Below are 15111 nucleotides of genomic sequence, written 5' to 3'. Positions count from 1 at the left end.
ATGATTTGTATTATTTGAGTGTAGGGGTATGTACTGAAATTTATTTTTTAAAATAAATATCCATGTTTATAGGACAGAGAAAAATTGCTCTGTTGAGTGACGGTACACAAAGATCCTCAGGCAGATTTAGACCGTGATGCTGGGCTGCAAAAGTGAGCAGCTAGGGTGATGGGGCTATAGCACTTCATTCTGTACAGACACAACCTCTGGAAACATCCCCTTCGTTAAGCTGTGCAAATAACGAACTGAAATCTCCTCCACTTTAGGCCTTATCTTCTGATTTATTCATCTATGGAAGAATTTTTTAAAATATTCAACTTGGTTTTGCTCCTGGACAAAATGGAGTGTAGAGTGAATGAAGGTTGGGGAGCCATGCTTAAGCTCAAAGGAGCTTTCCTTTGAAACACTTCATGAAGCTGCGTGTAGTCTCAGGCTGACTTTCCAGGATACAAGTGAACTCTGAGGGCTTGTTTGACTCATTCCACACATGAGCATATTTTTTTTCTTTGAGACGGAGTCTTGCTCTGTCACCCAGGCTGGAGTGCAGTGGCGTGATCTCCGCTCAGTGCAAGCTCTGCCTCCTGGGTTCACGCCATTGTCCTGCCTCAGCCTCCCGAGTAGCTGGGACTACAGGTGCCCACCACCACGCAAGGCTAATTTTTTTTTTTTTTTTTGCATTTTTTTAGTAGATATGGGGTTTCACCGTGTTAGCCAGGATGGTCTCGATCTCTTGACCTCGTGATCCGCCTACCTCAGCCTCCCAAAGTGCTGGGATTACAGGCATGAGCCATTGTGACCGGTCGTGAGCATCTTTTTAATGTGGGCCAAAGCCTCCCCCACACAAATTCCTTACAAGCAATTAAGATGTCAATCATCTTCTGTATCAACCTCAAGGTGAGAATGCTTGCTTTCACCTCCAATTCGCTCCAAAGGACCATCAGAATATGCTTGACTCAGTGGTTCAACTCATTCCTTATGCTCCACACTTGGCATGATTACTTTAATGTCTAATTCCTATTCATATTTCAAGTTTATTAAGTGCCAGGCACAGAGGATCTAGTCAACCATATTTGTAGCCCGAGGTGAAACAGAAGGACTAAAAGGTAGAAAGGGTATGGTAGTAGGCTAAGTGACAGTGAGGGAAGTGATTGCTGATGGCTTAATACTGCAGAGAGACTGCAAAACCAAATGTGCTCCCAATTACATTACAATAATGTATGCTTACCCATATCTCATCAAGGGGGACTTAAATTATGCTATCCTTATTTAATCAAAGAAGGATTTCTATTCTAAATATATTGACTTAAAAAAGTGAGAGGAAGAGCAAGTTCTTAGCGGTCTCATCTCTAGTTAGCTATAAATTTTGCTTATGTGAATTAATTCAACTTAAAAATGCTAAATGCTACTATAAGACATGACTAAATTCTGTGCATAAAAGCAGCATGAAAACATTTTTAATAATCAGTAGAAATAATGTCTACCTTATAAGACTATCTTCTGAATAAAATTATAGAAAGTATAAAATGAGATTTGAAACTTGTAACATGGTAAATAAAAGTGAAGGGTTGTTTTTCTTATAAATTAGAGTGAATCTAAAGCAAAGTAGGACCAGCATGCATGAAACTGGGAGCTGAAGACTGCCTTTCCATGGCTCTGTGTTAACTGTGTATTAACAATGACTAATTCAGTTACTCTAATCTTCAATCTCATTTTTAAAAAGATACAGGCCAGGAGACCTTTAATGTCTTTTTCAACCATAGAATCGTATGATTAAAGAGGAAGAAATATTCTCACTTGCATGGTATAGTGCAGTAAGTGTCGCCAAAAAGCAACATTTTTTTTTTCCTTCAATGACTATGACAATACGTGGAGTCACAGAAACTAGTAACATTCAAAAGATGTCACTGTCCTGCCTTACTTTTATTAATTCACTGAAGAAAAGGATTTTATCCTAACCAATTGAAAGTGAATGCTAAATACAGGCAACGTCTTTTGATTTTCTTTTAATTTTAAAAAGATAGGGAAAAACATCTAGAAACTATGGATCGATGATCAAGAAGATAAACTCCAGAAAATTACTAGAATAGAAAGGGTGGGTTTGGATATATAAAAATACCTCATCCTCAAATTAACTTTATACATATATTTTCTTTGTTGTGTTACTGAATGGGCATGTAACACAGGAATTCCTTTATTCAAACATATAAATGGCTAGGAAATACAAGGATGGACAAGATAGTCTCACTTCTCTTAAAATACACGTTCTGCCATAGGAGTGAAATAATACATGAGAAAAAAGTAAATATACAATCATTCTAGATTGTATTAAATGCTGGTAAATTGAGCCGGGCGTGGTGTAATCTCACGATGTTGGGAGGTTGAGGCGGGTGGATCACTTGAGGTCAGGAGTTCGAAACCAGCCTGGCCAATATGGTGAAACCCCGTCTCTACTAAAAATACAAAAAACTTATCTGGGCGTGGTGGTGTGGGCCTGTAATCCCAGCTACTTTGGAGGCTGATGCAGAATAGCTTGAACCCCGGAAGTGGAGCTTGCAGTGAGCTGAGGTCGCACCACTGCACTCCAGCTAGGGCAACTGAGCAAGACTCAGTCTAAAAAAAAAAAATTCTGGTAAGTAGAAGATACTGTTATGTAAAAGCAGAGCGCTGGAAGAAGGTCGGCAGAGAGGAGGAGAAATGATGGAAATTGCTTGTTATGTTAGGGTGACATGGAAACTTTCTCTTAGGAGGTCATACCTAAATTGAGAAGTAAGGATCATGAGATGTCTGCTGCGTGAAAGATCATGAGAAAAGCTTATCCGGCAGAGGGAACAAAAGTATCAAGATCCTGTTGCAAAAAATAATTTGTCATTTTTGAGAAATTAAAATGAGACCCTGGTAATGAGTTTGAGATTTATTCTAAGTACATTAGAAGGCATAAAGCAGGAAAGTGGGATGATCTAATTTACATTTTTTAAAAGATTACTCTGGCAGTTTTATGATAAATGGTTAAGGAAAGGCTCAAGAAGATGCAGAGAGAGCAGGTAGGACTGGATGTTGTAGAAACAATACAACTTGATTTTAGCAAGGCTTTAGCAAAGCTTGTCACTACTTTAAAAACATGTGGGTGAAACTGGAGTTCAATTATAGTATATGTGGCTAAATTTGTAGCTGGCTGAACAAGAGTGTCCAAATAATATCAAATTAAAGGTTTAATTTCATTTCGTGGAAATTCTCTGCCCTGTCCTGGTCAACATGTTGTATCAATTATTTGAATGGAGACACACTTATCAAATTTTCTGCTGACACTAAACTAGGAGAACAATCAATATGTCAGATTGAAAAAAGACTTAAAACAATTTCAAATATGATGGAACAAAGGGTCACTACTCAGAACATGAATTTATTAGGGGTAAATATAATACTCCAAATTTAGGTTAATAGAACAACATGGTTGGGTAGCTCTGGATGAATAGAAATTTATAAGAAATTCTTTCTCAGATTTTACATGATTATATGCTTAAAATAAAGTTACAATCTGGGGCTGGTATTTAAAAATGAATATTAAATAAATATTATTGTCAGCTTCATTAACTGAAAAAAAGTTCACATCATGAGATACTATTGTTCCCAGTGTCCTCTGAAAAAGTTAAGGCACATATATGGAATTCTGTGCATTTCCATAAGACTACAAAGATGAATTAACATAGTTGAGTGTGTTGTGAAGAATATGGCTGTGGATTAAGTAAATGGGGAAGAAAAGAATTTATGGGACAAGGGACATGATCATATCTTCACATATTTGAAGAGTAACTAGCATCTTATAGTAAGAACTGGGAGTGAATGTGATAGAAATTTAGATATTTGGCTCAGTTTTAAGAAAGAGATGTCAAGTTTGTTTTTTTTTTTTTGAACAACTAGAGCAGTCTACTGTGGCCCACGGTGCCTTGTGATGAATTGGTGAACTTTCTGTCACTAGAATTTTTTAAACCAAACGATGATCAGCGCAGGATTTTGAGGGTGGGAGGTATGCCGACATCACACATGAAGTGGAAGGAGCAAATTGGATTCCATTTCCTCGTAGGTCCGCAAGTCAACCCACCGCAAACTGAGTGGTAGACCTTTTTTTTTTTGGTTAAACTATTCTATTTAAATGACTGTCCTTGAATATGAGATTCCATCTTTCTGATGTTTTGGTAGTAAAATGCCTGGTCTTTCACAAAAGGATAATCTTAAAAGCTGGTAATTTGTTTTTTTAAATGTAAGCTAGTAATAAAAAAGTTTGGGTATAGTATTTCTGTTTTTTTTGAGACGGAGTCTCGCTCTGTCACCCAGGCTGGAGTGCAGTGCTGCAATCTCGGCTCACTGCAAGCTCCACCTCCTGGGTTCATGCCATTCTCCTGCCTCAGCCTCCCCAGTAGCTGGGACTACAGGTGCCCACCACCACGCCCGGCTAATTTTTTGTATTTTAAGTAGAGACAGGGTTTCACCGTGTTAGCCAGGATAATCTCAATCTCCTGACCTCATGATCTGCCTGTCTAGGCCTCCCAAAGTGCTGGGATTACAGCCATGAGCCACCGCGCCCGGCCCGGGTATAGTATCTCTATCTCCATTTTTTTTGGTGTTACTGTGTTAAAAATTGCCTATGACTATGACATCCAAAATTCAAAGAATTACAAGATTTATTAAATACTGAGATCTTCTCCTACTCTGAGAGTATGATTCTATGCTTATTTCCAAATATTAATTCAGCAAGATTTGTCATTACTAAAAAATAAATATAGATATAAGACTTGTATTAAACCAATAGAAATAAATACTTTGGTTCTGTTACATTCAACCGCACATATTATTCTCCTATTATTCTGAACACCTAAGAATATTTAGAAGACTATCTCAGGAGACATTCACTAACCAAATAATCCTGGAACCTTGCATATATATAATACTTAGAAAATTCATTTCTCAACTTATATAAATGCCACCAAATGGCATTAATAGATTAAGAACTGGATATTAGGTATATTTGATGTTGAGTTCCTGGAGAGGACTTTGTTAATGAGAATATTCTACAGTGTTACTGCCAGCAGATTTTATGAAACCTTTGGCTAATGCCAACATGCACTGCGATATGAGTTGGAATTTTACACAAGGACATACATAATCACATGCAAATACATAAACCCTTAAACGTGTAGCTGAACATCAATCCTTGAAGGTGGCTATGCTAAAACGTATGCTAACTGCTCTTGCCTATGGATTTTATTTTCAAATTGTGATTTCTAAATTCCACTTTCTTTCACATATTCATGGACTTTTGTTAAATGGTGGTATTAAGATACGGTTATTTGTTTTTTTAAACATTCTAAACTGGAAATATCAAAGGTGGATAACACTTTGTCTCCATTTTTTTGTCATTATTGCAGTCGCTTTAAATTTTTTCTAGCCTATGAAATAAGAAACAATTCGAGAATTATAGGATTAATTGACTACTCAGTTTTTTTCCAGCTCGACCTTTATGGTTAAAGTACTTCTCTTATTGACTACTAAATTACTGGCAGTTCAATTTCTTGCTTATACACATTCTATTTAAAATGTGTGTGTGAGTAAAATTTATTGTTTACATAAATTTATACATGTGTCAATCTCAGTGTGTGAATTTGTGTATAAAGCATCATATAATCAAATTATCATACAATCAAACTATCTCAATCCTTATCAAAGTAGAAGAATAGATCTTCTCACTTAGATTTACAGTTTATCCTACAAACAAAATTATTTCCAAAATGTGAAAAAGAGTAAAGATGATCATGTAACAAATTAAAATCTAGTCTCTAAAATGAAACTGCTATAAGAGTGTATTCGTATAATGGTAAACAAACTCAAAGTAACATTTGCAGCATTATATAATTGCTACTTACAAGCAAACTGAAGCTTTGCTTCTCTGCTAACAATTGTTCCAAACGAGTTTGTTGCTGTGCACTGGTATGTTCCAGCATCTTGGGTTTTATTAGGGTTATTGATCAACAAGCTGCCTTCAACAACACTGTAGCGGAAATCCATACCAATGTCAACATCTGTTCCATTTAATTTCCACCTATAGTATAAAAATGCCAGTAGATAAAGTCTTGTCATATTAATCAATATTTCTGAATTGTCTAAAATATATAAAAACTATAAATAGCATGAAAAATCATTTGTGACTTTTTTAAAAAAGCATGATTAAGAAGTTAGAAATGCTCTACCCAGCAAAGGTAACATCCAGTGCTTATGGAAAAAACATGTCTTTTAAAGTAAACAATGACATTAAAATTTTAATAACTGTTTTTCTGACTACTTATCATGCTACAAACACTTCACTGTTTTGAAGTCTGGCCACAGATTTCTCATAGCACCTGTGCAACTTTCTTCAAACGGGGCTTCTCAGTAAAAGTCTTTCTAGTTTGCAATCATTCTTTAAATAGGTCTATACAGATGACAGCATATACTATTTCCAGGTAGATTGCTGAGTATCCGATGAAATTGCAGCAGAGTTGCTTTGATTTGTTCCTTAATATGACTACAATGGCTGGCTGTAAAGGAGAGGAACTCTATTGATCTTGAGCTGCCGTGGGGACCAAACCTGCCTTAACCTTGGATCACTTTGAAGAGCTCCTTCACCACTGGCACACAAACATCAATCAACCATCCCAGCAAACTGCAGATTAGGCCATTAGGTAATCGGGGCAAAGAGAGGTTTTTTTGTTTGTTTGTTTGTTTGTTTGTTTTTGTCTTTCTGTTTATTTACCTGGATCACCTATGTATGTGACTAGAGTATTTAGCCCAGTAAAGTAGGTTTAGTAGGACTCACACATTTTAACAGCAAAGTTTTGGTAATAAGACCTATGTTTTCGTTTTTGTTGCATTTTACAACCATCACCATTCCAAACTCTGTTCAGAAGTCAATTAAATACTTAAGAACTTTGGCACTAACACAACTCAGTGACTATCTTATCTCTTTACCCGCAAAAATCTTACACAGAATATTAACTAATGAAAATAGCACAGTAGGAGCTCGTGAATTGCCAGGAGTATCACAGTAGCATTTACATCAGAATGTTAAAAATTAAGAAATACAGCAGCACAAAGAAAACTGATCCAAATTCATAATGGGAGTAAGGAATGACAGCCATTAATCTTATCTCCTTTAAATAGTAAAAACACCATTTAAACATTTGTGTGTGTGCACATGCACATTCATTGTGTATCATCTTATAACATTCTTGGGGACTATGGTTGTCTGTACACAATGTAAAAGTATTTAAATGAAAAAAATGTAGGCGAGTTTCAAGATTTTAGATGTCTGATATGTCTGATATCAACAAAAGCAAATATACAGAAGGGTAATCCCTTCTTTCTGTCAAGACCTCTGTCCCACTTCAAAGCCATTTTTCAATGACACCTCTTTCAATGAAGTCTTCCTCAGTATTTCTAGTCAAAATTAACCAAAGATGACTAAGCGCGGTGGCTCACACCTGTAATCTCAGCACTTTGGGAGGCTGAAGTGGGCAGGTCTCTTGAGCCCAGGAGTTCCAGAATAGCTTGGGCAACACGGCACAACCCTGTCTCCACAAAAAATACAAAATTTAGCCAGGTGTGGCGGTACATGTGTGCTTGTAGTCCCAGTTACTCGGGAGGCTGAGGTGGGAGGACCACTTGAGCCTGGGAGATTGAGGCTGCAGTGAGCCAAGGTCACACCACTGCAAATGCACTCCAGCTTGGGCAACAGAGCAAGACCTCATCTCAAAACAAAAACAACAAAAATTAACGAAAGCTTTATCCAATCTCCCGCAGAATTGTCCATGCTCCTTTATGTAGGAATGCTGCTTTTACAGTAGATAATTTGCCTACATTGCTTTTGTATTCTCACTTTAGCCATCTAAAATCTAACACTCTCATTGTGCTCCATAAATGCTTGTTGAATTTGATTGACTAAACATTTTACTTCTTTGCTGGATATTTTAGCTTTGAACATCCACAATTTATGAAGCATTCCAGCACACTACCACACAGCAACATATGTTTATTCATGTCTTTGAAATGTAAAGATTTAGAAACAAGAGAGGTAAGAAAGACCAGGAGCATGAAATAGAAAAATGAGGTAACTCTTTATGTGTTTGTGTATAAGAAGATTGGGATTAGAAACTGAAAATGTTTTTAGTCTCCGCAGTAATTCTCTGTGCTCTGACACAGACAAGAAAGTAATACGCAATAAAGACAGAACAGCCAGGTTATATTCTAGCAGCTCTATATGCACATGAATCTCTAGAACTGACTGTCTGCCCTAGACATTTTTTTTTTGAGTCAGCTGATCACGTCTTGGCCATAACTCTTACTTCAAATGATAGTAGAGCAATTTAATATGACAAATCTAAGAACTCAAAGAGGAAATTACAATATAATGTGAGCTGCAAGCAGAGTGTGGAATTTAGGAGTGGGACCATGTGAGTCTTTTTAGAAAAGTGGTTGTGGGCATAAGGAGAGCTCCTCTGTAGGTTTGTCTACACTAGTCATCTCAACTAAAATGCTGTGCAGAAAGTCCATTAATCTACTTTATCACCTGCTTTTACATACAAATAGCAAAGGAAAAAGGATTATTGAGAAAATAAAGTGCTTTTTCTGAAATGCAGTTGAGTCTCTATTACAAAGCACTATACCAAGTTTTATTGCAATGCAGTCACTGTTCATTCCAATTGAATGTGGATTACACTGAATTTCTTATCTCATTGTATACTGAAACACACTTGAAAATTTCACAATTTACTTTCAATGTTTGAGGAATCTTTTAAGTGTTGGTAATATAGAGGCAATGCTCATTTGGAGCCAATAGAGATTTTCCCAAAGGACAAGAGAAATTTGTGAGTCTCATAAGCTGATTTCCGAATCATTTGAGGAACCACGACTCCACTCTCTCCAGAGAGCGGGGTTGTGCACAACCAAACACCTATGCTGTGATGCTATGGAGGGTAAAATGTTGTGGCCTTGCTGGGAGGGTGTCAATAAGATTTGCTGTAGCGAAATCCTCTTTCTTTGCTGATGGTTTCAACTTGGCACTAAGGGAAGGTCAGGGTATTTATGACTTGGAATTTGATTTCTGCAAACTCAGTTGAACACAAACCTCAGCAAAAGTACCCCGACCAAGTATGTGAACATTTCTTCTATCTGGAAAGGGATGCTGAGTGCATTAAGTAATGTCATACGTCCTTAGGGAAGTTTAATACAAGGGAAGCTGGCACAAGTTAAAACTTCTTAAATTTTTCTGGGTCTGGGTCAACCCTTTCAAAATTGAGGGGCAGGAAACAATGAAAAGAGAAGGCTCAGTTGAGGGAATAAACACAAAGAAGAGAGGTCAGTTGCGGTGTCTGAGGGGAGAACCCAGTGCTGAAGATCCCCATGGAGACTCACTTTCGAATTTCTCCTACTTGTTCTTCCCCCTCAAAGTCAACCTGAAGACTGAAAAAGTTCAGGCAGACAGGTGTTTGAAAATGCCTGATCTCTCCATTCTTTCTCTTTTTCTTTAACAAGGGGAATTTTTTAGCTCCCAGGTACCAGTCTGCTATCATGTTACAGAGAAACTGCCAAAGGTATAAAGGCAAGAAGTACACTGCAATAAATTGCTAGTATATTTGATTAAAAAGTTTTGTTCTCAGTGTTTCCTGGCAATCTAAAAACATAATAGGTTTCTGTTTCACTGCTTGTTTTAAATAACAAGGCAAGCTCTTCTATCTAGAAACACAATGTTACAAAAGCAATGTTAATTAAAGGTCACCGTTTGGGGAAAAACAAAGCAGCAACTTGCCAAATTCGGCTGCAAAATTTGTTTTCATTTATGGTTAACATCTGAACTTACACTCGGGTATGTAAGGAAAACAAGGACCAGTTAACTCATCGTTTATGTATCTAAGAGCCTTTGCTTCCTGCATTCTTTATTACATAAAGCATTCAAAAATCTTTGATTTAGCCTTGGGTTTAATATATTCTAGGGGGAATAACTGTTCATTCTGGCTTGCCCAAGACAAGTGCTGGGTTTACACCTGCTGTCCTAGAATAATTATGAACAGTGGCCTTCTGCTTTAAAAAGTGCCCTTAGATGATAAATTACATGTTCACTCTAATTATATCGTCCGTTAGAGAGTTGTTGTTTTCTTATTTTCTGGAATGCACTTCCTTTCCTTATGCATGTGATGAAAGAACCATTCACCCTCCAAATGTATTAAAATATCTCCTTTTCTGTGAAGCCTTCAGTGACATCTACTCTTACTATCCTGAATTAGACTTTCTTTCCTCCAGAGTACCTAGAATGTGGTCATCCTTTACTTGTATTTACATCATTCAACTCCAACTACATCCACATCTAGGCAGTCCTCAAATTAATAGTACTAGTAAACATATTGTAGAGTTGATTAATCTTTGAATACTCAGACCTAGCATGGTGCCTGGTGCATTGCAGCTGCTTAATAGAGTGGTTTAAATATTTTGTCTAGATGACATATTTTTCAGAATCCTAATATATGGCCCAGTTCAAAGTAGAGCTGCGAAGGCTGAATCTTGGATGAAAATTCTGCTATTTTTCTTTTTCTGGTAATCTTTAAGCCAATTCCATGTGCCCTGGAATTCAGTTTGAAAAACACTGGTGAGGTTTTGAAGGACAAATAATGAATATGTTTGATAAATGAACAAATGGATAAATGAGCACATAAATTCTAAAATAATATCCACTATACTAATACTGCCATCCTTTAACTTGAACAGAATGTCCTCTGCCTATTTGAAAATTACTTATCTCAGTTCAAATCTCATTTCTTCTGAGAACCCAACCTGATGACTCCAATCTCTCCTAAACTATGACATATATATTTCTGTTTTTTATATAACATTAGATATTAGTCATTACAGTATAGTTTTTCATGATCAGATTTGAATAGAGGCATAATAATATTTATAAGATGTATGTAAGTTATAAAAAATCATGAGCCAATGAAGATCTGTGTTTAAAAGGGATATTATCACCTTAGAAGTCTGCTGTATCTACTTTGATTATAACCACTCTTTCTTAATAGTTAATTATAATCTTTAATTTTGGCTTTTTCATTCCTGTGATATTCTTTATAATTTTATCATGTATGTTATTATCCTTTGAAGGAGTTCAGAGCACGCCACCCAAAAATATGCTGCTCTGGCATATTGCCATTTATTTATTTATTTATTTATTTATTTAGAGACTAGGTCTTCCTCTGTCACCCATGATGGAATGTAGTGGTGCAATCATAGCTCACTGCAGCCTAGAACTCCTAGACTCAAGCAACCTTCTTCCCACCTCAGCCTCCTGAGTAGCTAGGACTACAGGTGTGCACCCCTGTGGCTGACTAGTTTTTAAATTATTTTTGTAGAGATGGCGGTCTTGCTATGTTGCCCAGGTTGTTCTCAAACTCCTGGCCTCAAGCCATCGTAGTGCCTCAGCCTCCCAAAGGGCTAGGATTACAGGCGTAGCCACTGTGCCCAGCCTATATTGACTATTTTAAGTTAAAGGTACTTGGAAAACAGCAGGTACAAGACGACCACTTTCACCTTCATTCTTTTTCTAAAGAGCAAGGGATGAAATCCCCATGCCAGAGATGTCCTTTCTATATTAGAAGGAAAGTAACATTCTTTTCATCAAGGACAGGAAGTTGAGACAGAGAAAACTCTGTCCAGACCTTGTTAAAATATTTTCTTCTAGCTCCCCACATAACTTACTTTTTCACAATTTACTACTCTTTGTCCAATTCAGTATATAAATGTGCAACGATAACTGCGTCTCTGGGTTTTCATTGTCTTATGAAGGCTTCCTTGCCATGTAAAACTTGCATTTAAAAAAATGTTTTTCTCCTTTTGATCTGCTTTATGTAAATTTAATTCTCAGGCTCAGCTGACAAATCCTAAGAGAGGAGAGGTAAAGTTTTGCTTCCTTTATACCTTGAAAAACCACTCCATCTCAACCACTTTCAAATATTATGAATGTGAAATTACATACTATGTATTTGGCCGTGAACTGGTTTGCTCAAAATTATGTTCTTGAGATCTACCCATGTTGTTGCAGCTGCCATTCATTCATTTTCACTACTGCATGAGGTTACCTTGTATGAACAAACCAGGTTATATGTATTTTGAATATACTATGAACATAATTATGTATACTGGATCATAGATTATGGATTATGTGCATCTTTAGATTTACTAGGGAGTGCTTTTTTTTTTTTTTTTTCCACAGTGGCTTTTACCAATTTACATTGCTATCAGCAGTGTTCAATCAAGGGTTCTGTTTGCTCTACACCTTCACCAACAGATTGTCAGTTTTCTATATTTGTCAATCTGATAGTTTTGAAAGAGTGTGTTGTTGTAGTTTTAATTATATATTTCTGTTCACTAATGATATTGACAATCTTTTTATGTTTACCGAATTTTTGGTTTTCATTTTCTTACAAGTACTTGTTCAAGTGTTTTGCTAATGTTTCCACTGGGTTGTTTTTTACATTCTGTTTGTGGAAATTCTTTAAATAGTCTGGGATATGAATCCCTTACCCATAACAAATATACTTAAAAATCTTCAAGTTTACAGCTTGTAATTTTGCTTATTTCAGTATATTCCATTGAACATCAGTTTTCAATATTAATACAGCTAAATATTTTCTTTTACAAGTTGCACTTTTTCTGTCATATTTCGAAAATCTCTTCCTTCCCCAAAGTCATAAATATGTATAACTATTTGCTTTTAAAAGTATTGCAAATTTTCCATTTAGGTCTTCTATACACCTGGAATTGATTTTTGTGTATGCAGTGCAGCAGGGTTCCAATTTTCTTTCTTTCTTTTTTTTTTTTTGAGATGGAGTCTCACTCTGTCGCCCAGGCTGGAGTGCAGTGGCACGATCTCGGCTCACTGCAAGCTCCGCCTCCCGGGTTCACGCCATTCTCCTGCCTCATCCTCCTGAGTGGCTCGGACTACAGGTGCACGCCACCACGCCCGGCTAACTTTTTTGTTATTTTTTTAGTAGAGACGGAGTTTCACCGTGTTAGCCAGGATGGTCTCGATCTTCTGAACTCGTGATCCACCCACATCAGCCTCCCAAAGTGCTGGAATTACAGGCGTGAGCCACTGCGCCCGGCCCCAATTTCATTTCTTTAACCATATAGGTTATCCGCTGTCTAGTACATCTTTTAAAAATTTGTTTCTAATGTTGTCATGAATTTTAACTTTTCTTCTTTTTATCTTCATAAGACAATATTATTTTTATTGTTCTGTGCAATATTTTTTTTGTGGAATTACTAACATTTACCATTTGCTTTACTTATCATTTATTCTTGTAGCTCAGCTCTTCTATCTGGAATCATTTTTATTCTGCCTCAAGTATGTCTTTTAGAATTTCCTTTAGTGAGGGTCTACTGGAGTCAGACTTTGGTTGATGTCTGCCTAAAAATGCAGTTAGTTTGTTTTCCTTTTAAAAAAGTATTTAGGCTATCTATACATTTGACAGTTTCTCTCAGTATACTGAAGATTCTATCTTCTGTCTTCTGCTTTTTTGTTGCTATTGAGAAGTCAGCTGCCAGTTTGTGATCTCTTTGAATGTTATTTGTATTACAACTTTGGCTACTTTTATGATCATCTGTTTGACTTGGTGTTCACTATTTCACTATTTTAGATGTGGCTTCATTTTTATTTGCACTGCTTGAAATGCATAGGGCTTCCTATATCTATAGCTTGAAAGTTTTAATTAGTTTGGAAAATTCTTAGTCTTCTCTTTAAATACTGCTTCTGCCTCAGTCTTTCTTGTTTCTTCTGGAATCCTGATTAGACATTTTTTCTCTCTTTCTTTTTAAAGTATTTTGCTTCCCTTTGTCTCTTTCTGCTGCCTCTGGAGGATTTCTTCAGACCTATCTTGCAGTTTACAAATTCTCTTTTCAGTTGTATCTCATCTGCTACTACAACCACTAGGGTTTAATGTTTGAAATACACAATGACCTGTGCTTCACAGTCTCTTTGGAAGTCAAGCTTATTTCTTGTTCACATTTACTCTAAAGATGTAGTCTTTGTATCCCAGGTTTATTCTGGGAGATGTTCTCATGTTAGATTCTCCTGTGGGTTGTCTAGGCTTTGTCTTGTGACCTCTGTTCCTCTGAAGCCATGAAAACCAAAGCTCAATTCATACTTGTAGTTTATTAACATGAAAACTGCATTTATTGTTCAGCTTCTTTGGGTTCCAAACCCACTTACTTTTGGACTTCTGACATTTCTTACTTTCCTGCCAATTTACTGATATGGTTTAAAATGTGTTTTTTCAGTTAAATATATGTGGTTAGGAATTGTTAATGTTTTCAAAGAGAAAGTCAATCAGGATATTTAATTGCCAGTACTACAAAAAACAGAGGTTGGGTACGTAGCTTTTCATGAAACAATCATCTCCTTAGACTTTCAGGATATCCTATGATGCCCATCTAAAAGCTTTTAATGGGCTGGGCATGATGGCTCATGCCTGTAATCCCAGCACTTTGGGAGGCCGAGGCAGGCGGATCACTTGAGGTCACGAATTCAAGACCAGCCTGGCTAACATGGTGAAATCCTGTCTCTGCTAAAAATACAAAAATTAGCTGGGCATGGTGGTGCACACCTGTAATCCCAGCTACTCAGGAGGCTGAGGCAGGAGAATCACATGAACCTGGGAGGCAAAGGTTGCAGTGAGCAGTGGTCGCACACTGCACTCCAGCCTGGGTGACTGACAGAGCGAGACTCCGTCTTGAAATAACTAACTAACTCTTGGGCCAGGCATGGTGGTTCACGCCTGTAATCCCAGCACTTTGGGAGCCTGAGGCAGGTGGATCACTTGAGGTCGGCCAACATAGAGACCAACATAGAGAAATCCCATCTTTACCAAACATACAAAATTAGCCAGGCATAGTGGCACATGCCTGTAATCCCAGCTACTCGGGAGGCTGAGGTAGGAGAATCGCTTGAACCTGGGAGGTGGAATTTGCAGTGAGCTGAGATTGCATTATTGCACTCCAGCCTGGGCAACAAGAGCAAAACTTAGTCTCAAAAACAAA

The sequence above is a fragment of the Colobus angolensis genome, unplaced genomic scaffold (assembly GCF_000951035.1).
Source record: "Colobus angolensis palliatus isolate OR3802 unplaced genomic scaffold, Cang.pa_1.0 Scaffold160, whole genome shotgun sequence".
Taxonomy (NCBI): Eukaryota; Metazoa; Chordata; class Mammalia; order Primates; family Cercopithecidae; genus Colobus; species Colobus angolensis.
This window is presented reverse-complemented; position numbering follows the sequence as displayed.